Genomic DNA, 25,884 nt, shown 5'->3' with positions numbered 1-25,884 from the left:
GTGTGATAAAGATGATACCAGACCTGAGAGGTTATAACTATCAGGGGAAAATGAATAGGCTGGAGTGCTATTCTCTAGAAAAGAGAAGGCTGAGCAGTGACCTGATAGAAGTCTTTAAAATTCAGAAGGAGTTTGGTAGGGTAAGTGTAGAGTAGATGCTTCCACTTGTTGGGGACACCAGAGGTAACAGGCATAAATATATAGTCACTAATAAATCCAATAAGGAATTCAGGAGAAAGATAATTTGTTAGAATGTGAAACTCGTTAAAACAAGGAATAGTTGAGGTGAATAGCATAGATGCACTTAAGGGGAAGCTAGGTAAACACATGAGAGGGAAAGGAATAGAAGAATGGGATAGCATGAAATGAAGAGGGGTGGGAGGAAGCTGATGTGGGGCATAACCACCATTGTGGGCCACTGGCCAATTGGCCTGTTTGTGTGCTCTGCAGTTGATGCAATTCCAAGGGTCATCCAATGAAAGCTCGAGTACATCGCTCCTCACGGCTGCACTATTTAATGCTGGTGTGCCACCCTCCACAGAACAGCCACCTGGCTCTTCCCCAGTGGTACAGGAAATATTGTGTTCATTACAGGCGTTAATCGCCTTAACAAGAACCGATCCATATAACTGCAGCCCAATTCCCACCCAGTTAGTGCTGCAGCTCCATTTGAAGAGTCAATCCACTGAGCCTTGAATGCTTTTCATGGAATTCATTCCAGGGTACAGAAAAGTTTGTCTGTAATAATACATTAGCATATAGGGTCTGGAACGCTGGTTCTGATGTATACTGAAATTGTGCTGTAGTTTGGCTCCATAGCTCAGTGGTTAGAGCACTGGTCTTGTAAACCAGGATGATGGTGAGTTTGTTCCTCACTGGAGCCTGAGGTAACATTAGGATTGCACTGGAGTATCTGGGATTTGAAGATTAATCTCTAGGACACTGGTGAACAAACATGGGAGGAAAAAAATGACAAGGCATTGAAAAGAAATATTTTCTTTGAACATTGCCTTTGAACAATATTGGTGATGGGGTGAAAATGAAGTGCCTGCACGCTTCTCAATTGGCTGTAGGGCAGGGGATGCCAAGGCGATGGACATGACAGGAAAACCAATGGTGAGGAAGGACAGTGGGAAGTGGGGATCATGTACTGAAACCTCTAGGAATATGTCCAATCAGAGTTGACAACAAAAACCTAAATGTAACAGCGGTTCACTTACAAAACAGAGTAACTAAAACAACACATCGCATGAGGTAAAAATAATACTCACGTTATTGGTACTGAAAGTTGCAGGGCCTCACTGACAGGCCATCTGCAACATCACTTACCCACCATGTCATAATATTTACATAAAAGATTCTGTTCTTTGTGACCCAGGGCTTCTTCTTCTTAATTACTTATGTTATAATTTTGTTGATCAAGGGATTTGAAGTTCTCATTGATTTAGAACTACTTCAGGAAATGTTCTTCCCACCACTGAATCCCCTATTGATCACTGTTTCATGTATAAGGACAGCTGTATTTAAGTGTCTTTTGTTTGCTAGGAACAAAGACGATGTTGTATCTTTTTTGTAATATGTAAAAGGGGATGTTTGTATCTTTTTAAAGATGAAAATGGGGATGTTTGTGTCTCTTTCATATGAAAAAAGGGATGGTTGGGTTTTGGAAATGCAATGCTGTACTGACTAACTGGCTTGCCTTGGTCATGTGACTCTGCCATGAGGCACTCTGCCTCTGGGAGCAGACATCTTAGGTAAGTTCAGTAAAGGCTCTCACTGGGTACACACCGAAGATGCACAGCTGTCCTTATACTTGAGTGTATACTTGAGGGTGGCCTTTAATAGGGCGCAGACATGTCACACCTGCTGAGCCTGATTCCAAGCCCCAGCTCAATGCAGTAAACATATCCAAGTCCAAACTTTAGTTCATCTTTACTTCAAAAGCAGCCCCATGTGAAGGCTTTAGAGATCATGCAGAAAAGATTTGAAAACATTTCCAGAGATGAGGAGAAGCTGCATTTGTTCTCCTTACAGAATACAAGGTTGCGTGGAGATTTGATAGGGGCGTTCAAATTCATGAGCGGTCGAATCAGGGTAGATAGAGCCATTGGCACAGGAGTCAAGTAATTGGTAAAAGAACCAAAGGGAGAATGGGGAAAATCCTTTTGACCTAGTGAGCGGTTAGGATCTGGAATGCGCCGCCTGAGAGTGTGGTGGAGGCAGAGTCATTCGTGGATTCAGAAGGGAATTGGGTAAACAACTGAAGGGAAAAGAATTGCAGAGTTATGCTGAAAGGGCCAGGGAGTGGGACCAGGTACATTGCTCTTGTAGAGAGATGATGTGGGCTCAATGGGTCAAATGGGCTCCTGCTGTGCTGTAACCATTCTATGATTGGAAAGAATACCAATGGGTCACTAAAGGTGGGAGCACGTTGGAGGCTGGAGGTCATTTGGGAGGCCTCCAATCCATGTCCTATAATCATCACTGACATTTTCTTCACTGTTTCTTTATATTATAAACGATCTTGGATTCGACTGTTTAGAGCTTCACAGTTGCAGATGGGATGCCAAGTTGGATCAAGGAGGCTGCTGTACAAACTGAACATAGCACAGCGAGATTCAAATTTAAAAAAAAATGCTTCAAATAAACTAAAATCTTATGGAGACAGTAAAACCTTACAGGAGAAGAATTAACCCATAAAGCACTGGGTCATTATTTGTCACGCCAATTCTGTCGAGCTTTTAATTTAATCATGAAAAGATTATTGATAAAACTGTACAATAACATTAATACAAGTACAACAATTGATGGGAACAGAGTTTATAGTGAGAGTCACATGCTGATGTGAATTATTTTTAAATCAGCATGTAGCTTTAAGGGTACAGTCTGATTCATAGAAATGATTTCATTTGCACAAGAGTGCTCTGATTAATAGATGTCTAGCAGGTTGCATTTTTACCTTGAATATTCACCCTGTGCATTGTATCTGTCTGCCTTGTAGTGGCAGAATCTTTTTAACATTAAGTGCGATGCAAGTTGTAGGAAGTGCATAACGTTTTCCAATCAGGTCCATTTTTTCATTAGCTTGTATCCTTTCTGAGGTGTCCTTTGTTCCAACTGGCTGATCAGCCATCAACACTGGTTTGTTTCAATCAGCGAAGCAGCTATGTCTTCCCATTGTGAAGAGTTGCTTATAAGAAAGGGGAGATTTGATCGCAGAAAACGTGCACAGTGAGCTTTCTTTTTATATAAAACAAAGAGAGAACGTTCAGCTATGACTAAAAATAAAACAGGCAAATAAATCAAATTTCCCTATTCAATAATTTAAGCACCCCATTATATTTCTAACAGTAAATGGTCCAAAAGCTTGTGATGTATAGGAACTCACTACCACAAGGTAGTGTTTGAGGCAAATTGCATAGATGCATTTAAAGGGGAAGTTGGATAAACACATGAGGGAGAAAGAAATAGAAGGATATGGCGATAGGGTGAGATGAAATAGGCTGGGAGGAAACTCGTGTGGAGCCAGCATAGACCAGTTGACTAGCTTCTGAACTATACATTCTATGTAATTATATGAAGTAAGACAGATTATACATTCAGGCACTAGAGGTTTAAACTCTCCCTCACACTCAGACTCAAATCTCAACTAACATTCATTATTATGCTTTTCAGAAACTGTGGCCGGGGTTTTCCATGCCCGCCGGTGTCGGGCATGTTCGGTGGCATGTGCGGGCAACATGGCGAGAAGGCCACAAATCGGTGGCACGACACCGTGAAACCAGTTTGCGATCGTCTACTCAGCCTGTCAATGGCAGACCGCATTTCCCACCGTTGGATGCTGGGAGCCTCATTGTAATACATTATTATCATTAGGTCTGCCCACTCCCCATCCCCCAAACCCCCTGCTGGATCGTCCGCCCATGTCAACGTGCCGTTTCACAACGTTGTATAAAAGGCGTGCACTTGGCGGGCTGCACTTTGATGGGAACTTGGAAGTGAGTACACAGTAACATTGCGGAGCGCTCACCCGGGTCGCCTGTTGGACTTCAAGGTTCAGGCATCTTGTGGGAGAAGGGGGAAGTTGGGGTGCAAGTGCTGCCCTGGGGTTAAAGGTAGTGCACAAGCACATGCGGGGGTGGTGGAGTGGGAGTGGGTGAGGGAAGCGGCCATGCATTACGAACACCTTGTATAAAGTGACCATTCCGCTGCAGCTGAGACAGTTCAGGCGCAGCCACATTGATATGATTGGAGTTGGGCCTCTAGCTTCTCTGCCCACTCAAGCAACACAGAGGCATCAAAGTGCCACCAAGTGCTCCAGAGCCTTTCATCCCTCAGGCACAGACTGCAGAGTAATGAGCGTTTCAGTGGACTGTAAAACAGTTGGACAACTAAGCACATTGTATGATCTCCTTGCAAAAGCTGGCCATGGAGCAGTCACTGCTGGAGGTGATCACAGCCCCTTACAATGTCAGCATCCTGGTTTGGACCAGTCTCCCTGATGGTTCAAGCTAACAGTGCAGCCTTGCAGTGCAGGTTAGGAGAATGCCTGTGCCTGAGCTGACAGCACAGCCTGCAGTCCAGTGGGCAAGGCTGCTGCCAATCGGTCAGGTGGAGTGGGGCGGAGATGGGTGGGGTTTCAGGCAGCCATGCAGCGCACTAAACTCTGGTTATCCAAGTGGTGCCTGTGCTCTCCGGGATGTGTTAAGGGACCTTCAGATTTAACCAAGACAGGTTTTTCATATACCCATGCTAACCCACACATCTCTCTCTTTCATCCTGCAGGAGGAGTACATCAGGATCATGGAGTCTGGTGGCCTAGCTATATGCCTCGTGGCTTACAGAAAGCGAAGACAATGGAGGAGAGAGCAGAGGGAGGAGCAGCATCCTCTGGAAGAAGGGATGGCTGGGGCTCCCACGCACGCCGCCAAAGAGCCACTTCACCACTAGACCCAGGGTCTGTAGACGCCGCCTTTCATTCCTGCAAATGACTGAAAACCAGTGTCGCCAAAGACTGTGCATGTCCAGGGAACTGGTCCGTTACATCTGCCAGATACTGCTGGATTTGGGGACATGGAGGGCATCCACTGCCAGTGGCCATGGAAGTGACAGCGGCGCTCAATTTCTACCCCAAAGGCTCCTTTCAGGACTCCACAGGTGACCTCTGTGGGATTTCACAAACCTTCACCCAAAAATGCATCCATGAGCTCATGGATGCCATCTTCACGAGGGCACACAACTTTTGAGTATTTTGCCTGGGACCAGGACAGCTAGGATGCAAGAGCGATTGGATTCGCCCTGATCTCGAGTTTCCCACAGGTGCAGGGTGCAATCGACTGCACTCACTTGGCGCTCAGATCTCCATCGCAACATGCGGTCAACCATATCAACCGCAAGGAGTTCCATTCGCCGAATGTGCAGCTGGTGTGTGTCCACCACAAACACATCCTGCAGGTCTGCGCACAGTTTCCAGGGAGTGTGCACAACTCCTACATTCTCAGTCGGTCACAGATCCTGAAATCTTCCAAGGTCCACAGAAGCTGCAGGGTTGGCTCCTCAGGGACAAGGGCTACCCACAGAGGACGTGGCTGATGACACCCGTGGGGCAGCCTCAGACTGCAGCAGAGCGAAGGGTTAACCAGGCTCACGTTGCAACCCGCAACCTGGTGGAGCAAACCATCGGGATGCTGAAAATAAGGTTCCAGTGCCTTCCGCACCTGACCCCTTCAGGCGCACATTGTCACTGGTCACAGATGCTGAAGAGATGGGGGCCAGATCCACCTTAAAGGTGCTGAGAGCACACAGAGAAAATGAGAGAACTCTATGATGCCTGCCCACTACATTCTGGCAGCAATGACTAGCACCATTGAGGTGCAGGCATCAGTAGTATTTCCAGGGAGTCAGAGGCTGGACTATCGCTCTGGTCTGAAGGCTGCACAAAGCACAGGGAAGAGGCCCTGGACTGAGACACCTACCTTTATCTTGTGCAGAAAGGTTTCACATCTGAGTGACACAAACACTGCTCATCAGAACAAGGAGCCACAGGCAGGGAGACATTTTTGGGAGTTTATTGACAATAGTGAACATTATGTACAAGTGATTAACACCCGTGCCCAGGCTGTGAAACTACATCCTCTTTACCTTCCTAACCCTGCCACTGTGTCTTGGTGCTCCCCAGACATCCACAGGCAGCCTCCTGACTGCGACGCCCTGTCTGTGATGACCTTGACGGGCGTCCTCTGAAGGGCCGAGACCTGGAGGGCCCCGGCCTGCTTTCGGGGTCCTGCTGTGTGGCAGTGGCACCCTCCTCGGCCTGTGGAGCTGGAGCTGTGGAGGTCGCAGGAAGAGGGGATTCGGATGGGCCGGACACTCCCAGAGTCACCTGGGTAGATGGCCCTGGGTTATGCACCTGCTGATCCTCCTCCCTCTGGGTGTCCAAAGACCCCTGGCTGACTCCTTGGGGAAAAGTGGTAGCTGGAGTGTGATCGAGCTGCCCACACCCCTCTTGTGTACACACTGTTGGAGGCCAACTATGGCATCAGTGATAGAGCTCAGCCCACACAGCAGTGCAGGAGCGACGTTCTGGACCAAAGTATCTATGACAACCACCATCCTGCCAGTGTTGACCTCAGTGCATTGACATGCCAGCGCTATCACCTCAGCTTGAAGATGGACGGAGTCCTCCATCGTGCCTTGCAATTTGAGGAGTGCAGCGGACATCCCTTCCTGATGTCCCCGAGCTTGCCTTTGCAGCTCCAGCAACTGTGACATGATCGAGTCCAGAGGCTCCTCATCTGACTCAGATTCAGCAACGTTCTGGCCTCCAGCAGTCCTCCAAGTGCTGGATGCCTGGGAAGTCTCTGCCTCCACCTGCTGTGGGTCCGACAGTGCGATGTGCTCACCAGATTGTGATCCCGAAGCAACTCTAAAGCTAGGTCCCACCAAGGTGTGTGTCTCTGTACAGGTGGAGGGTGTGGGTGAGCGCTGTGATGAGGCTTCAAGGAGGGTGCCTTCAGCTTCCTCTTCAGAGGTTTCTTCATGGCTTGATTGGGGGCCTTGGGTCATGGACTCTGTCGGCTATTTCCCAGATGTGCCTGCGGAAGCAAGGAGAGATAAATAGTGCATGGCAGTGGCCTGTGAAACAGGACACCTCACTCACAGCATGTTTGTCTGATGGATGTTGCACTGCTGGATCCTCACTTGGTAGAGCACAGCCGACCTCACCATCAGCACAGGAACAGTCCAGATCCTCACCGGCCAGCTGGATGGCTCTGTTTTCAAAGTCCGTGAGGACCTTGATTTCAGACATTCCTCCACCGGTCTGCAACCTCTCCCTCTTGGTGTGTGCCAGCTTGTCCTGCATGGATAGAGATGGAGAAAGTGTAAGCAGATGATGAATGTGCCTGGCCTGTGTGGGTGGTAAGTGGTCCCATGGACAGGATGAGGACAGGGACAGTGAGTGTGGGAGTGAATGGTGGTGTCCTTTGCACTGGCAGTGAGTGAGGGCCCTGTGGATGTGTGATGGTTTTGTGGGTGTGTGAGTTGAGAGTGATGAGACTTACCCTGGCGGAACGGAAGAGACCATTCACCCTCTTGTGGCACTGGGTGGCTGTCCTCTTTTGCAGGGCATTGGCACTGACCATCACTGCCACCATCTCCCAAGCTGGATTAGTGAGGTTGCTGCCCCTCCTGCGGCCAGAGCGAGGGTACAGGACATCACAGCGAGCCTCCACTACGTCCAAATAGTGTTCGAACAACGCATCATTGCACCTGGGGGCTGCAGTCTTTTGCCTTCCAGGCCCATGTCTTGTTTGTGGCAGTCCTGGGCTGGAAGCACTGAGAGGTGTGCGCCTGGTTACACTTTAAATATAGCGCCCGGAGTGAAGACATGACCAGCTGACGGTCTGGTGGGCAAATGAGAGCCTGCCTGCCATGGAAACGGTGTGTTTCCCGGGAATGTATAATTAATGCGGCTTGGGACGATATGGTGTGAAAAGCCTCCACTGCGGCCGGCGGATAAAACACGGTTTTACCTGACCGCTACCGGACTTGGTGCAAATCTGGGACCATTCCACCCTGTGTCTTGTTTGAGAGCTGCTCTAAACGATGCTTCACTGAGGGTAGATGCCAGGGTAGGTAGGACATGGCTCTGTGTGACTGAAAGAAGTGACTTCTTAAAACGCTGTTTTGTATTTTAAAAATCTTTAATCATCAGTTTGTTCAACGGTGGCCATAGTAGAGGCCTGAAATTTCCGGCAGCAAGATGTAAACACCAGCAGCTTTTGGGGTGTTGATACAGGACCAATAACTCCTAAGGTCGCGAAAGGTGTCAAATATGAGTTAACTGTGGCTCACTGGGGAGGGTCACTCCTGCCTCTGAGTCACAAGGTTGTGAGTTCAAGTCCCAATTCAGGCCTGGGATACAAAAGTTTCAGATGAGACACGAAATTGTGACTCTTTCTTTGGATGTAAAGGATCCCAGGTCACTCTCTTTCAAAGAAGAGCAGGGGAGGGGGGTCCTGTTCAATATTTATCCCCCCAACGACATCGCTAAATCAGATTATTTGGTAATTGTCACGTTGCTGTTAGTGGGAGCCTGCGGTGCACAAATTGGCTGCTGTGTTCCCTACTTTACAGCAGTGATGACACTTCAAATAAAAAAAGCTTCATTGGCTGTAACACAAAAGCAAAATTCTGCCGATGCTGGAAATGTGAAAGGATTGCTGGAAATAGTCAACAGGTCTGGCAGCATCTGAGGAGAGAGAAACGTAGTCTGCGTCTCAGATCTGTGACCTTTTTCATCAGGGCTCCTTCAGCGGCTGTAAGAATGCTGTTGAGACATCCTGAGGTTATGAAGGGCGCTATCGCAATGCAAGTCTTTGGCTGGCATTTTCTGCTGCTGTTTTGCGGTGGGCATCATAGCAGGCGAGAGCGGAAAACATTGCAGAGATGGCGAAATTCAGCTTCATCTCGTGGTAAAACCACTTTGTGGTCGTCCGCTCCACTCGTCGCTGGCGGACTGTGTTTCCCACCACCGCACGTTGGGAACCTCATCTCAGCTTAGCATCTTATTATCAGCCCTGCTTTCTGGAATCATCCTCCTATGCTCACGATGGCGTGATTGCACACCAACGCGTCTCACAACAGCACCTACGCGACATGCACCTGGTGAGCTGCACTTGGCTCAGGACTTTGAGGTTTGTTTGCCTGCCTTGCTTCGGTCAGCACTCACAGTCATCAGCGCCAGGCTTTCACAGGCAGCACCACATCACTGTTAGGGAGGCTCACCGGCAGGTCTCTACCTACCAGACCAGCCATAAGGCCGGGGCAGCATTTCAACAACTGCAGGGTTAGGGCTTACTTGGGGAAGGAGAAGAAGTGATCTCAGGCAAGGGAAGAGGCTGCAGGGCGAGGGCTGTACAGGGGAAGGGGGGTATCCCAGGGTGTGTGTGTGGGGACACATGTTGATCTGTGCTAGTGGCCTCAAGATAGTGAGGGCTGAGAAGGCAGCCTCCAGAGGAGATGGAGCCAGATGGAGATATGAGGGTGTGTGTGTGAGAGAGTGAGTGGTGATGTCCCTTGAGCTGGCAGTGAGTGAGATGCCAGTGAATGTGTGATGGGTTTGTGAGTGTGTGAATTTAGAGTGATGAGATGGTTGCCTTACCCTGGCAGTGCGGGTGAGATAATTCATCCTCTTTCTGCACTGGATGGCCAACCTCTTCTGTGCAGCATTGGCACTGACCACCTCTGCCATTGTCTCCCAAGCCGGAGTGATGAGATTTCTGGACCTCCTGTGGCCAGAGTGGGAGTGGAGGACATCACAGCGAGCCTCCAACAGGCATTCCAGTGACAGGCCACTGAACTCTTCTTGGCTTTCGGGATCATGTCTTCACTGGAGCAGTCCTGGGCTGCAAACATTGATAAGTGTGTGTGCGTCTGCAGTGAGGGACCGGTGAGGTATCGGCGTGGCGGGCGATTCAGAGTCCGCCCGCCAGCGAGATGACGTGTTTCCTGTGGCTGCAAAGTTAATGAGGCGGGAAGCAGACGATATGGTGCAAAAATCCGCCCTTATGGCTGGCGGGAAAAATGTCCTTCTTCACGCCCACCACCGCACTTAGTGCAATTCAGGGAAAATTCCGGCTTTTACTTCCTTTTCAGGCAGCATAGATGCTGTTTGTGTGGAAATGCTTGGCCTAATCATCTGACCATTGTTCTGAAAGGAGTGTGAATAGCGAGGGAGGGGCAGGCCTGAAGGTAAGGCGGGGGGGACAGTTATATAATAAGCAAAATATAACTCTTCAAAATACTTTCCTGGTGTTCTGGCATTGTTATTAATGAATTTCAGAATTCACAGTGGAGCCTGACAATGATTCTTCGACTTCCTAGATTTCTTCTCCTCATTCATTAAGTGTTTGGAAACTGAATGCATTCAGTATTAATAATGAAAAAGCTCAGGAAGGCAATACATTTTCTCAACCCAGATATCAGTAATGCTTCAAAAGCCCTTATTTCGAACATTTGGATGACAATAACAATGATTTATGTACTGTTTGAATTTCGGTGAGATTGTTTTTGTTCATCTGTTATTAACAAAACTAAACTCGTCCTATTCAATGTGAGCAGGTGACAGAACGCAGCATCTCTCCAAACACAAACTTACACTGTCAGCTTTCTGGGGATCTGCTAAGTTAATCATGGGTGATGCTATTCAGCTCATCTTCTGCTGCAGATACTGACTGTCCCTTTCCCACACTCCTTCATGGGATTCCCCCCATCATCGGTCCACCCTACCCCCACATGCGCACACACACACACACACTAGGGAATACAGAAATACTGGTTGTTTGGTTTTGGTTTCATTTTCCTATGCTTAGCTCAGTAAATAGATCAGAAGAGTCTGACTGACAATACTGAACACTGGAGAGGATCATGGACAAAGACCCACAATGGAGGAGGCGTGGGCAGGTGCTTGTGGTGGGGTCCCCCTATTGGTACACAGCTGGCCTGGGTAGTCTATACCCCTGGTGATCTAGCCACCTTTGTTCTACAACCCTCCTGGATTATGGCAATCCTCTTTGCTTTCTCAAATTTCCTGTGCTTTTTTCTCCCTCTACTATTTTCACTGGACCCATCTTTTAAAAAAATAAAAACGCTTGTGTACTGTTGAAAAAGCAACATGCTGTTGAAGCTTTTCATCTTGCACTCATCAGGACAGACGCAAGAATGCCAAATTTCAAAAGGCAGCAACAAGTTATGCTGCATAAGAAGAGGCAATGCCTTAGCCAGTCAGAGTTGACATGCAAACCAATAAGCATCTTTTCTCATAAAGTATATAAATTGTTGCCCCCTTTGAAATTTGGCATTCTTGCATCTGTCCTGATGAGTGCAAGAGGAAAAGCTTCCACAGCATGGCTCTTTTTTCAGCAATACTTGAGTTCAGTACTACCAAAAGACTTGCATTTATATAGTGCCTTTCACAACCATCAGACATCGCAAAGTGCTTTCCAGCCAACGAAGTACTTTTGGAATGTAGTCACTACTGTAGTGTAGGAAATGCAGCAGCCAATTTTCACAGAGCAAGACCCCAAAAGCAGCAATTTGAAAATGACCGGATAATCTGGTTTTTTGTGTGATGTTGAATGAGGGATAGATATTGACCTGGACACGAGGGAGAGCTCCCCTGCTCTTCCTCAAAATGGTAGTCCTGGGATTTTTTTTTACATCCACCTGGGAGGGCAGATGGGACTTTGGTTTACCGTCTCATCCGAAAGGTGTCGGCTCTGACAGTGCGGCACTCCCTCGGCGCTGCACTTGAGTTCTGCGCGGCGCCATCAGGAACGGTGGCCACTCCTGAGGCAGATGGGGGGGGTGGGGGGGGGGATTCCCTGCCCACAGGCCCTCCTTTGCTCCAAAATACTGAGCTGAGCTGCTGATGGGAGGCCGCCTCCATTGAGCTGTTGCGCCTCCCCATGCAGCAGGGGTTGACTCACCCTCAGCACAACGCTGACAGCCTGGGAAAACGGCCCCTTCACCGGTGGGCCGCCTGTACAATCCCAATCCCACCATCGGTAAAATTCCCTGGTGGCGGGATGTGGTCAGGGAGCTGATCCGATGTGGCTCCCCGTGATTTTACTGGCCCACTCCGCACCCCCCCGCCCCCGACCCCCCCGTCCCCCGCGCCCCCACCCCGCCCCCACCCCCACTCCCCAACCTGTTCCTGTCCTGTGTGGGCCTGTAAGAACCTGCCCAATGCTTCAGTAGGAGAGCCTTGCCTGTTCAGAATCTGTATTGATGAGCATGTCTTCAGCTGCCAGGGCCCAAAGTTCTGGAACTCCCTCCCTACACCTCTCCGCCTCTCTCTCCTACTTTAAGATGCTACTTAAAACCCTACCTTATTGGCCAAGCTTTTGGTCGCCCGTCCTAATATCTCCTTATGTTCAATCCTGTGAAGCATCTTGAGAATGTTACATCATTAAAGCTGCTATATAAATGCAGTTTGTTGCTTAGGTGTTAAGATATACTTGTATTTAATTAGCTCCTCGGAGTGGGTCTTACCATATTAGAGGTGCTATATAAATGCATGATGCCGTTGTTGTGTAAAATTTTATGACCACTCATTAGTTGCCCAACCTGTTCAGTCGAAAATCTCTCCTTAACCTTATCCACATAAACATTTGTATCTGTAATTGGGTGATGTCCTTCAACAAAATGGTAATAGATGGAAACTTCCCTTTTAAAAAAACCATGAGGTGTCAGATCCCGAATTATTTAACTCTTTCACCGGCAGAAATCAATAATTAAGTTTCAGCGAAATGTCTTCTTCAAAGAATGAACTAATGGATTTGAAATCAGTACTGTAAAATCAATTCTATCTCGTATGCGTGTGATGCACAAAAGAAGTGATATAACCAGATAAAAGCAATTCTCAATAAAAAAAAAGATAAAATCTCTCCATTAAAACAAACAAATGCAGGCTTGAAACTGTTTGCTCCATATTTTATTCAGAACAGTTATCAAATGGTGAACAGATAGAAATTCAAGTACCATATTTATGGGCCAACCTGGAATGAGCAATTTAAAGCTTTGCATTGAACTGCTACTTTTAGCTTTATTTCTTAAAATTAAGCATTGGCAACTCCTCTCATGGATAGACTGCACTGCCTGATGTGGGACTGTGAACTGCAGAGACCAAAAAAGACCACAAGATCAATACTCTGCTCTGTGGGGTTAGGAATAAAGAAACTTGCATTCATATAGCAGGTTTCATAGCTCCTTAGACAGCACCTTCCAAACCCACGACCACTACCATCTAGAAGGACAAGGGCAGCAGATAGATGGGAACACCACCTCCTGCAAGTTCCCCTCCAAGTCACTCACCATTCTGACTTGGAAATATATCACCGTCCCTTCACTGCTGCCGAGTCAAAAATCCTGGAACTCCCTCCCTGACAGCACTGTGGGTGTACCTACACCACATGGACTGCAGCGGTTCAAGAAGGCAGCTCACCACCACCTTCTCAAGGGGCAACTAGGGATGGGCAATAAATGCTGGCCCAGCCAGTGAAGCCCACATCCTGTGAATGAATAAAAAAAAATATTGCTAGACATCCAAAATCGCTTCAAAACCCATTAAATACTTTTTTTTAAAGTGTGAGCACTGTTGTAATGTAGGAAATGCAGCAGGAACATGATAATGACCAGATAATCTATTTTTAGTGATGTTGGTTGAGGGATAAACACCGGGGAGAACTCCCTTGGTCTTCTTTGAGATTGTATCATGGGATCTTTTACACCCACCTGAGAGGGCAGAAGGGGCCTCAGTGTAACATCTCATCTAAAAGTTAGCATATCTGACAGTATAACATGCCCTTAGCACAAGAGTGTCAGTCTAGGTTTTTGTGCTCAACTCTTTGGAGTGGGGCTTGAACCTGCAACCTTCTGACTGAAAGGCGAGAGAGAGAGAGCAGCACAGTGAGCCACAATGAGCATGAGTAGTGTTGTAATTCCTGATCTCACTTCCAAGCTAAACATGGTAGTCAGGGAGTAGGGGATTGAGGGGCAGTGGTGGGGGCAATCAGCCCAGGATTTTCAACCCTCATCTTGCAGCTCCTGCTGAGAGCTGCAGACATCAGACGGGGAGAGGGTTCATCTGCTGTGTTATGTATGGCTGAATATTCATTGATCGGACTTTCTTGAATCACTCTCCACATGAGAGGAGAGGCCATGATGGAGGGGAGAAACAAACCCAAGTTATAGGCAGTACATTTTTCACTAAAGCAGTCACATCTTCTCTTATCATAGTACCGAGTTCAAGTCATCAGCAGTGTATCTTATTAAGTGGAATCCATTACATCTGGCAGAAGCATCCTCATTTCACGTCAAAGAACCCCATTCTGAGCTTTTCAGCTTCCAGCGTAGGACACTCTGTACCAACTGCTCACATCTGTAAGTCAAAAACCCTCCTCCCTATCTCCATAATCTCCTCCAGCCTTACAACCTTCCAAGATATCTGCGCACCTCCAATTCTGGCCTCTGGTGCATCCCCGATTTTAATCACTCCAAGGGCAGGGTCTTCCCCTTGTCGGGCAGGCAATGTGGGTGGGCCTTGGAAAGGACACGAGACCGACTGCCGCCCGCGATCAGGCTCCGACAGCAGTTTCACACCGGCTGGCCATTTAACGGCCAGCTAACGTGAAAGGCGCACCAAGAGCCTCAGGGCAGCTGGGGTGAGGGCAGGAGGAGCGGGAGGGCTAAGGTGTGCGCCTGCGGGGAGGGAGTGCGCACTGACAGCTCCCTGAAGGCACAGCACTGCCTCAGGGGGCTGAAGGATTTTAAAATGAAAAATAAACGTTGTACATATCCTATAAACGTGTCCCCACATGTGACTCAGTCACATGAAGAAGGACATGTAAAACGGAAGATAAAATTTTTTTTTTTTAAATCACCGTTGGAAAATTCATCCCACTCTGCAGGGGCAGAGATAGAGCAGGAGGAAAGAGTCACAAAAACCCTGAAGAAACAGCATGAACTCCATTCGCTTTGGCTATTCCCAGAGATGCTGTGGATCCTCCATCGATATTAAAGCCAATGAGCAGCTGAACAGGGATTCCACTTTGGAAGCAATTATGTAATTACACCCGAAATAAACCTGGGTTTTGGTTAGGTTAGTTTAGGCTTCAAGTTTCTGCTAAAATCCATTTGCAAAATCACAAAGGTTGATATCTTCCATGAATAAGCACAATGGTACAGTACGATAGAAAGTAATCATTTACTTTCTTAAATCTGTCCATTAAAAGGTAGTCCTTGATGCATTTAAAAGGCATAACCAGGTGCAGTTTTAATAATTAGGCTGAAAATTGATTTTTTAGCAAAAATAAACATTTATAATAAACGTGTGCAGTTCTCCACCAGTGAACGAGCAATCTGATTTATAATCACTGGAATTGGCATGGAAGGAACTATACAGAACCAGTTCTGAAGAAGAGTCATATTGGACTCGAAACGTTAACTCTGTTTCTCTCCCCACAGATGCTGCCGGACCGGCTGAGCTCTTCCAGCACCTTCTGTCTTTATTTCAGATCTCCAGCACATGCGGTATTTTACTTTTATTGTACAGAAACATCCATTAGTTTCACTGGTGTTCACCAATTGGGTTCTTGGTAAATTAAATATTGTTTTGCTGAAAAAAGAGACATGTCTAAGCTTTTCATCAGTCAGGCACACAATATGTTGCATGTACTGGAAGCTACATATATTAATACACGGGGCCCTGTTCTTTGCAGGCAGAAAGAACATGTACACACATTGCGCCTGTTTCAGCTAAACAAAATAAGCAACAGCCATTTGCTGACTCATTCCTCAGGGCAATGCGTTGACCAATCAGGGTCAAGCTGCCTGATTTAAATTTCAATCAATGTTGGGCAGTTAACTGTCAATAACCATCAGTGGTGCATTCTCCATGGCGACGCCACTTGCCAACCAATCAGCACTCTCTTCACATACAGTATAAATTGTTGTATGCCCCTTATATTGGTTTTTCTTGCAAGCGTCCTGATGAGTGCAAATGAAAAGCTTAGGCCTGTCTCTTTTTTTCAGTAATACTCAAGTTCTGTACTACCAAATGACTATAAATATTGTTTTGCCATGAGGCAAAAGGGAGCCTTGTCCTGCCTGTGTGCCTAAGAAAATTAATTCAATTTGGACAGGACGATGGGGGAATCTCGCAATGGGGGCATGGCCAGATCTGTGGAAGGAGCCTGATCAGGTCAAATTTATAGTATCATATAAATGTATGGTATAGAAGGTGGCCATTCAGCCCATTGTGTCCCTGCCAGCCAAGAAAGAGTGATCCAGCCTAATCCCATTCTTCAGCTCTTGGTCTGTAGACCTCTAGGCAATTCCAGTGCGTACCTACGTACTTTTAAATGCAATGATGGTTTCTGCCTCTACCACCCTTTTGGGTAGTGAATTCCAAACCCCCACAGCCCTCTGGGAGAAAATATTTCTCCTTAACTCCCCTTTCATCTTTCTACCAATTACTTTAAATCCTTTCCCCCTGGTTATTGATCTCTCTAATGGAAACAGGTGCTTCCTAGCCACTCTGTCTAGGCCCCTCATCATTTTATACGCCTCATTCGAATCTTCCCTCAGCCTCTGTTCCAATGGAAAAATCTCAGCCTATAACAATCTTTCCTTGCAGCTAAAATTCTGCAGTGATTGCAACATCCCATAAATCACCTCTGTGCCCTCTCTAGTGTGATCACATCCTTCCTGTAATGTGATGACCAGAATTGTACACAGAACCTTCAAGCAGCATAAAAGGTGGTGGGAACCCATTGGTTTTGGGTGTAACTCACTCTCATTTAAAATTCCCTGATCCCTTCCACTTGTTCAGCCGATTCTGCCTGGCTTGTACCATTTTAACTCATGAAAATAAGCTGAAATTTGGCCTCATGGTTTGCACCATTGGTGTTGACCACCCAAAGTCCATTTTCCTGCTTTATAACCCCCTCCTGGTTATGATTTGTCCTGTACAGGAGCATAGAAGAGGGGAGATTTGCTGCTGCTCCTATAATGCGGGTCTTACTCAAACAAATCTGTTGATGAACGAGAGGACAGTTGTCTCATGAGCAACATACATTCCATATCAGCACAGCATTTTCCCCACTTGCCTGTTGCCTTAATCAGCAAGCAGCTACTTTTCCATTTTAAATTCCATTAAAAACACCAATTTTCTTTTTACATTCTACATGATAAAATAGGGTGTTGCTTCAGACTTGGTATCATTGATTAGCACAAGACAGAAGATTCTGCAAAAGCTCTATCATCTGAGAGTGCAATGCAAATGCGCTTTTTTCTTCTCTATGACACTGTGTTGTGCAGCATATGGGCAAGAGATGCTCCGTGTGAGTTATAGTGTGAACTCTTAGCATTAACATGAAATCGAATGAGCGATGGCCATGTTACACAGAAGGGTGCCGGAGTTATTTTACACGTTGCGGCTGAAAGAGATATTTAAGATGATTAAAGGAGTTTATTGGGTGCATCGAGAGGAACTGTTTGCTCCAGTTTTGAGAGATGGTGTCCAGAACGAGGGAATAGAGCCTTAAAATTAAAGCCAGGACGTTCAGGGGGTGATGTCAGGAAGCATTTCTTCACACAAAGGGCACTGGAAATCTGAAACTCTCTGCCAAAAAACAGCTTTTGAGACTGGGAGGGAGGGGGTAAATTGAAAATTTCAAATTTGGGGTTGGTGGATTTTTGTTCGGGAAGGGAATTCAGAATTTCAGGAACCATGTGGGCAGAGAGAGTTAAGATACAGGTCAACCATGATCTAATGGGATGACAGAGCGGGTTGGAGGGATTGACTGGGGAGGTGGTGTTGTGGTGGTAACGTTAATGGATGAGTAGGGTTACCAACCCTCCAGGATTGGCCTGGAGTCTCCAGGAGTTGAAGATCAATTTCCAGGACACTGCTGTGCGCAACCCTGGAGAAAAATCATCGGGACATTAAGAAAGATTGGGAGGGGGGATTTGTCATTTTCTTTGAATATTTCTCCTTACCAGGTATAAAAATATTGAAAATGGGGGGAGAAAAGGCTCTTTGGCTACAGTCAAGCATCATCCAATTGGGTAATGATGTTTACCAATTCTGGTGTAGGAAGGCAGTGTGTCATAAGGATTGATGTGTTGGCTGATGAATGGCTAGAGCATGGGGGCAAGTCATGTGATGAAACCTCCAGGAATACGTTTAATCGCAGTTGGGAATGCTTTGGACTAGTATTCCAGAGGTCTAGGCTAATGCTTTGGGGACACGGGTTCAAATCTCACCATGGCAGCTGTTGGAGTTTAAATGTAATCAATAAACCTGGAATTGAAAGCTAGACTCAGTAATGGTGACCATGGCAACTATCGTTGAATGTCGTGAAAACTCATCTGGTTAACTCATGTCCTTTCGGGAAGGAAATCTGCCATCCTTACCTGGTCTGGCCTACATGTGACTCCAGACCCACAGCAATGTGGCTGATTCTTAACTGCCCTCTGAAATGGCCTAGCAAGCCACTTGGTTCAAGAGCAATTAGAGAAGGGTAACAAATGCTGGCCTTGCCAGTGATGTCCACATCCCTCCTCTTGTTCCTATCTCTTAAAGAGAACAGAAAAATTGTTTTATGGATGAGCCAAACCAAATCATTAAATTTGTGGGGTGTCCTACAGAAAGGATGGGGTAGCTGTATTAGTGTGGCATATATTAGTGAAGCGTCAATTAAGATTGACATGGAAGTGCACATACAGGTTTACATTATTCTGTATTATTGCACTGCACTGTGAAATGGAAATCCATGGCTTGTACTTTCCACAAAGTGAGTTCCCTAATCCCAGCCGGGTTTTGGGAGCAGGTCACACCCAGAAAAAGACTGAGAGGATGAAGGATGATGAGAAGTGGGGGAATAGTCTGTTGAACCCCCATGATTAATGAACTCACGCTCTCAGTCACCACACACTTTGGATTCCTGACTGCTGAGTTTGCCATCACGCTCCTGACTTGAGCCTTGTAGATGGCAGATGCATCTATAAGTGATCAGAGGGGATCAGGAGGTGAGTTACTTAGCACAGAATCCCACGCCCTTGAAGCAGCAAAATGATTGGTCCAGTTAAGCTTCTGCGATCCCCACCATCACTGCCAACCCTCCCACCCCCCCACACACACACACACACCACCCCCCCCAACCCCTCCACCACACACACACACACACACCCCCTCCACCCCCCCCCCCCCCCCCCCCCCCCCACCCCCACCCCCACCACCACCACCAAAGATGTTATTGGAGGACTCAGCAACAATATTGCCACTGAAGATCATGGGGAGATGGCTAGGCTTTCCCTTGTTATTTATGTTATATCCTAATTGAAGCATGGAAGATATCCAGGTCCTGATGTAGATCCAGAAAGGGCTGCTACATTATGGCAGGGCCTATACATGGAGCTGAACACTGGAATCACCAGCTAACGCTATGACCGATGATGCAGCTGAAGGGTGCTGGACTGGGGGCACTTCCGTGAGGAACTCTTGCAGCGATGCACAAGGGCTGTGATGATTGGCTTCTGAGAGCCACCTTCCTTTTTGGTCAGGATAGTAGCTACATGAACTTAGCGCACAAAGGAATATTCTTTAAACGCGTTAACCCAAGCACTCTCAGTGAAAATGAAACCGCCAGGAGAATTTGGGCATAGTTGAGAGACAGGCTGAACCAGCACCAGCACCCTATCAAAGGGTTACCATTTCAGCGATTTGAGTGGGATAGTTTGCAATCCCTGAGGCTTTAAATGAACTCGAGGTAAATTTTACAAGTGCTTAGACTGTGTTGTCTGGTTATGTTCAGACTACAAGGTTAAACAATAATTCGGATGTTGCTGAAACTGTTGTATAAATGCATCTAAATTAATACTATGAAAAGGATTGACACCGGGGCAGCAAGTTAAAGATATGATTTTTTTAAATTTAAGCAGCGGAGAATTCAGACTTTGAAATCTGTCAAATGTTAAACATTTATTTACTTATCCCACTTGTTTATCAAAGGTGCAAGAACCATAGGGTGGTATTTAATGGAGGTCATGCCCGCCAGCTGGGGTGCCAACGAAGGCCCCGTGTCACCTCTTTTCGAGAAGGCGTGCTGAATTAAGCACCAATCATGTACTTAACTGGGCAAGGTGGGCCCTTCCCAGGGTGAAGAACCCCCGGTGGAGGGTGGATGGCCCCCAGAGCCACCAGCAGATCAGAGGTCGACAGTTTTTCATTGCTCGCCAACGCCACCAGGGGAGGCTGTGGCTGCTCCCGGTACTACACCCATCAGAGGCCCAGGATCACAAATGGACACAGGCACAGGTGAGTGATGGCGGTGCGGTGGGGGGGGGGGGGGGGGGGTGGGGGGTGTCGCAGAGAGGGGGCAGGGGGTCAGCAGCTAAGGCAGGGGTGTGGCTCTCAGCAGGCACCAACCCCCCCCCCCCCCTTCTCAATGCTGCATCCCTCAATCGGGCACTGAGTGCCTTTGAACGAGGGACCTCGCCCCGGAAGCCTGCAAGTGACCCCAACAGCGTTTATTTTTCACACTTCCAGTTTGGCGAGTCCCCCACCCAGCGCCAGGTGAATGCCAGCGGAGGTGAGATTGCCCACTTAAGGGCCTCAATTGGTGGTGGGGGAGTGGGGGCCACTCATAAGACTTGATTCGCTACCAACATCCAAGCATTGCTGATAACTATCGCTGAGAAGGCTCATCGTTAATATTCATAATAGTGCCTCAAAATAATTGGATAGATTTATAAAATTTGTTTAAAAATTTATAAATGACCCATAAAAGGTTAATAAAATAGATGGATGGTGATTGTCAATATTTTCCCACCATTATGAAGGGTTTTGATAAGAGTGGTGGTGGTGGGTGTGTTACGGTTCACTCAGGGAGTCCATGTTGCTGTGGCAAATTGCACTTTTCCATGCATGTTGTAGTCTGGATGGTAGAGGATCCAACTTTCTTTCCATCACACAGCTGACCAGGAATCTCTCCTGCTCTTACCACCTTCCATTGGTGTGTGTTGGAATCATTTACTCACCCTGTTTGGCCAAGAAATGAACACACCCTCCTTGGCCATCAAGTCCTGGGTAGGGCATGAACCCAGAGCCTCTGGCTCAGAGACAGGGACACTAGCTACTGCACCAGAAGATCTCGCAAATTTCGTAGAGTGAATAGAGAGAAACTGTTTCCAGTAGCAGCAGGGTAGGTAACCAGAGGGTACAGGTATAAGAAAATAGGGTGGGGTGGGGTGGGGTGAGGAGAATTTTTCCAGTGCAGTGAGCTGTATGGTTTGGATTGTGCTGCCTGAAAGGTGATTAGAAACAATAACTTTCAAAAGGGAACTGGATAACTCAATTGGGAATTGGATAAAGGGAATTGGTCTGGGCAGAGTAGATAGGGAGAAAATGTTCCCACGAGAATGAGAGGGCACAGATTTAAACTAATTGGCTAAAGAAGCAAAAACGATATGAGAAAAAATGTTTTCACGCAGTGAGTGGTTAGGGTCTGGAATGCGCTGCCTGAGAGTGTGGTGGAGGCAGTTTCGATTGAGGCATTCAAGAGGGAGTTAGACGATTATTTGAACAGAAACAACCTGCAGGGTTGCAGGGAGAAAGCAGGAGAATGGAACTAGGTGAAATGCTCATTCGGAGAGCTGTACAGACATGATGGGCCGAATGGCCTACTTCTGCGCTGTAACAATTCAGTGATTCTGTGATAAATACCTGAAAAGGAAACATTTGTAGGGCCATGGGGAGTGGGATTCATTGGATCGCACTTTTGGAGAACCAGCACAGGTACAATGGGTCAAATGGCCTTCTCCTGTTCCCCATTATCTCCTGCAATAACAAAATACTGTGACCGCCGGAATTCTGAAATAAGAGCAGAAAATACTGGAAATAATCCACAGATCAGGCCAATGTAACCCAAGGAAACTCAACGTAAGCTGCAGGGAACAGCCCCTATCTTTCGATCAGGCGTCTTATAACCTTCCAGATTCAAAATTGAGTTCAACAATTTTCAACTGTAACCACTGCCCCCATTTTGTGTCCTTTCTCTTTGCAGGTTTCGGTTTTACTCTTGTTTATCTCTTGTGTTTGCTTTCGGGTGGCAACTGTTCATCATTCTGCCATTCACACCATCTCTAGACGTACCCTTTGTTTCTTGTTGTCTTATTCAGTCCTGCTGGCATCACACCACCAACTCTTTTGTCATTTTCACCTGTCTTCTCTTCCCCCCCCCCCATCACAGAGCTTCCCTCTTGTCCCTTTCCCATCCTCCCGCTTTCCACTTGTTTAAAACCTTATCACATCTCTAACTTTACCCAGTTCTGATGAAAGGTCATCGACCTGAAGCCTTAATTCCATTCCTCCCTCCACAGACACTGCTTGACCTGCTGAGCTTTTCCAGCATTTTCTGCTTTCATCCCACGATCTCCCTGCCTGTGTTAGAGAACGGTTCAATTGATTCGAATGTTTTTCTGGCCCGGTGCGGGGGTGGGTGGGGGGCGGGGGGGAGGTACAAAATCTTACAACCCCGTTGTCAAGATGAGAGCACGGCGTTCACTCCAAAGCAAACGCATCGAAACACTTGCTGGGTCCTGGGTTCGGAACTCCCTCCGTGCTCCGCATTGCCGCTGGATTATCAGCTTTGGTACTTTGCCAGTTTAATCCGAGAACAAGTTTGCCTCTGCGCAGCCAAGGCAAATCAAAGCACCCGTAATTTGTTTCCGTGCATCCCTCAGCCAATCGGAATCGCTCCATAAATATCCCTAATGTAAGGTGACAGTTCAGATTATGGTGAGATGATTTAAGTATGCAGAATGGATTCCTTCTCACAGCCGCTGCTGCTCTAGCCCTTGCATTCCACTGAGGCAATTCACCACAATCTCCCCAAAAAGCCCTTGTTACTTAGCCCAGAGGTAGGGTGTTGACAATATAACCACTGTTTCTGTCAGGGCTTTTGTGCAAACATACAAAATATGGCCAGCAAGAGCAGAGATTTATGTAGGACTTTCGAAAATAAAAATCACCATTGATTAAAAGCTCCAGATAGACCGTGCAAGAACTACTCAAAGAACATCAGTTACTTTGAATTTTGACACGCTGACTGATAACTCATAAATGCAAGCAGGAATGACAAATGCAGATGGAAACTCTCACTGACAAAAACGATAACAGTATCAGTCTCATGGGGCAATGGATGTATAAGCATGATCTGTTTAAAATATTTAATCATTTTATGAAGGCTGCAAGATGTTGTTTGACCCTGAAGGAGTGTGAATGTCACATAGATCAGAAATTGCCTGGGAATTTGAAGCTTAATAATGATATGGGTGTTATTATAGATCTTCCATAAAAACCTATCAACTAGGTATATGGTTCCAAGTAAGTAAACATATTTCAACACAGCCTAATGACTGCAGGCAACATATTCAAAGAAAATACCACCTCGTGCCACTTTTAAGGTGGTCAAGATTTATAAATCCAAAGTGATTTTTCAATGCATTTATACCTTTTCCGTTGAGCTATGGCTGTCACTGTTTGGTTCACATCAAAATACAGCGCTGTGTGTTTGAAGAGTCACGCAACACTTGGCAGCCTATGTCACATACTGTTAATGCTGCCCACCAGTAACAGCAAAGAAAGACTTGCATTTTTATAGCACCTTTCATGGCCTCAGGACATCCCAAAGCACTTTACATCCAGCTATGTACTTTTGAAGTGTAGTCACTCTTGTGATGTGGGAAACGCAACAGCCAATTTGCTCACAGCAAGCTCCCACAAAGGGCAATGTGATAAATGATCAGATAGTGCTTTTTTTCCGACATTGGTTGACAGATAAATATTGGCCAGGAAGAACTCCCCAGCTCATCTTCAAAATAGAGCCGTGGGATTTGTTATACCCGCCCGAGAGGGCAGCCTTTAACACATCATCGGGGCTGACATACCTGCTTTTTGCCTTACCCTGTGACAGTGCTGCATTCCCTCAGTACTGGCACTGAGAGTTGTCAGATAAAGGGAAAATACTGCAGATGTTGGAAATCTGAGATATAAGCAGAAAATGCTGGATAAACTCAACAGGTCAGGCAACATCCGCGGAGAGAGAGAAACAGAGCCAACGCTTCGAGTCCGTATGACCCTGCTCCGGAGAAGCCATATGGATTCGAAGCATTGGCTCTGTTTCTCTCCCCGCGGAAGTTGTCGGACTGACCTGCTGAGATTTCCCAGTGTTTTCTGTTTTTGTGCCTGTGAGTTGTCAGCCTGGATTATGTGCTCAAGTCTCTGGAGTGGGGCTTGAAGCCACAACCTCTGATGCAGAAGCTGCTTCCAAATGAATCAAATCGACACCGCACAGTGCGCTTGGCTTCCTCCTGTGATAAGGTATAGACTAAAGAGCAGTTTGGAATGCATTTTAAAAAGAGACAGTCGTCCTGAGTGTGGACCAATCCATAGAAACTGAAACCAAATGATTGGCTGCATGACCCCCACCACCAACCACCCCCCCCCACCCCCCACCCGCAACTATTTAATTCTCGCAAGACATAATGAGACCTTTGATAGAGTACTCCTGGCATCAGGAAACGATAAAGACGTGGGACAACTGACCCAGATCGCAAAGTGGGGGCCAACACTGATTTGCATACTAGCTCGTTTCGAGCTAAAATGTCCTTTTACTCCAGCACTTAGGCGTTTTATGAATCAGAATTATGTTTATTCATGGCAAAGCTGTTATAGAGCCAATAAAAGTTTTATGTGCCCCCAAGTCTCTTCTGTGCAGTTACTACAGGTCTGGGCATAATGGTTCAAATATTAGATGTGTTCCGTTGACTGAAAGCTTCACTGTAATTCCTGGGGCTGGTAATGTTGAGTCATAACCACCACTGAATCCCACAACAATGTTCTATTAATCACCTATTTAAAAGTACAGCGGATTAGGCTTGGTATTTTTTTTTTTCCATTTTAAATCTCCATTTCCGACTTGTGTTATTTTCAAATTGATTTGTAGGTTCTTGGCCCTGAACATGTTTTCTTCCAAACTATAGGCGGTTTAGGTCAATGCTGGATCACCATGGGGGAACATCTCCCATTCCTGCAGTGCTCAAGAGATCCCAAATTCTCCAGCATTGCCCCGGGGGTTTCCAGGGATTGAAAACTAACTGCCAAGACATTGCTGCAAACACGCCGTAGGAGGAAATTCATAGAAGCATCGAAAAAGTGCTTCTGTTCTTCAATTCTTTTTTGGAAACTTCCACAAACACCAATAGTGCACTTTTAATGTGGTAAAATGTCCCAAGGTGCTTCAGAGACACATTATCAAACAAAATTTGACACTGAGTCACATAGGGAGATATTATGACAGGTGACCCGGAAGCTTGGCCATCGGACTAGTTTTTAAGGGTTTCTTAAAGGGGGGGGGAGGGTGCTAAAGAGGCAGAGAGGCTTAGAGAGGGAACTCCAGAGCTTAGACCTTTGGCAGTTGAAGGAACACGCACCAATGGTGGAGCGATTAAAATCAGGGATGCTCGTGCAGCCAGAATTAGAGGAGGGCAGATATCTCGGAGGGTCGTAGGTGCGGAGGAGATTTCAGAAATAGGGAGGGCCGAGGCTATGGAAGGATTTGAAAACAAGGATGAGAAATTTAAAAATTGAGGTGTTGCTTAACTGGGAGCCAATCAACATTGATCAGTGGGCACAGGGGTGATGGGAGTTGGTGGGAACTAGGACCTGGGCAGCAGAATTTGGATGACCTTTAGATTATGGAGGGTAGAATGTGGAAGACCAGCCAGGAATCCTTTGGAAAAGTCAGGGCTAGAGGT

General features: G+C 46.8%; 1 protein-coding gene and 1 non-coding gene across 2 annotated transcripts in view; one reads left to right on the top strand and one right to left on the bottom strand.

Annotated features, from left to right (window-relative positions):
* Window positions 1–809: 809 nt before the first annotated feature.
* On the top strand, window positions 810–884 carry trnat-ugu. The gene has a single exon. It is a non-coding gene; the product is annotated as a tRNA-Thr (tRNA).
* Window positions 885–3,186: 2,302 nt separating this feature from the next.
* tshz1 (teashirt zinc finger homeobox 1) overlaps window positions 3,187–25,884 on the bottom strand; it is a 135,762-nt gene continuing 113,064 nt past the window's right edge. Inside the window, exon 3 of the mRNA XM_041189075.1 lies at window positions 3,187–3,240. The gene's annotated coding sequence lies outside the window, so the exon portion shown is untranslated. The remainder of the gene's footprint in view (window positions 3,241–25,884) is intronic.

The sequence above is a fragment of the Carcharodon carcharias genome, chromosome 6 (genome assembly GCF_017639515.1).
Source record: "Carcharodon carcharias isolate sCarCar2 chromosome 6, sCarCar2.pri, whole genome shotgun sequence".
Classification (NCBI taxonomy): domain Eukaryota; kingdom Metazoa; phylum Chordata; class Chondrichthyes; order Lamniformes; family Lamnidae; genus Carcharodon; species Carcharodon carcharias.
This window is presented reverse-complemented; position numbering and strand designations above follow the sequence as displayed.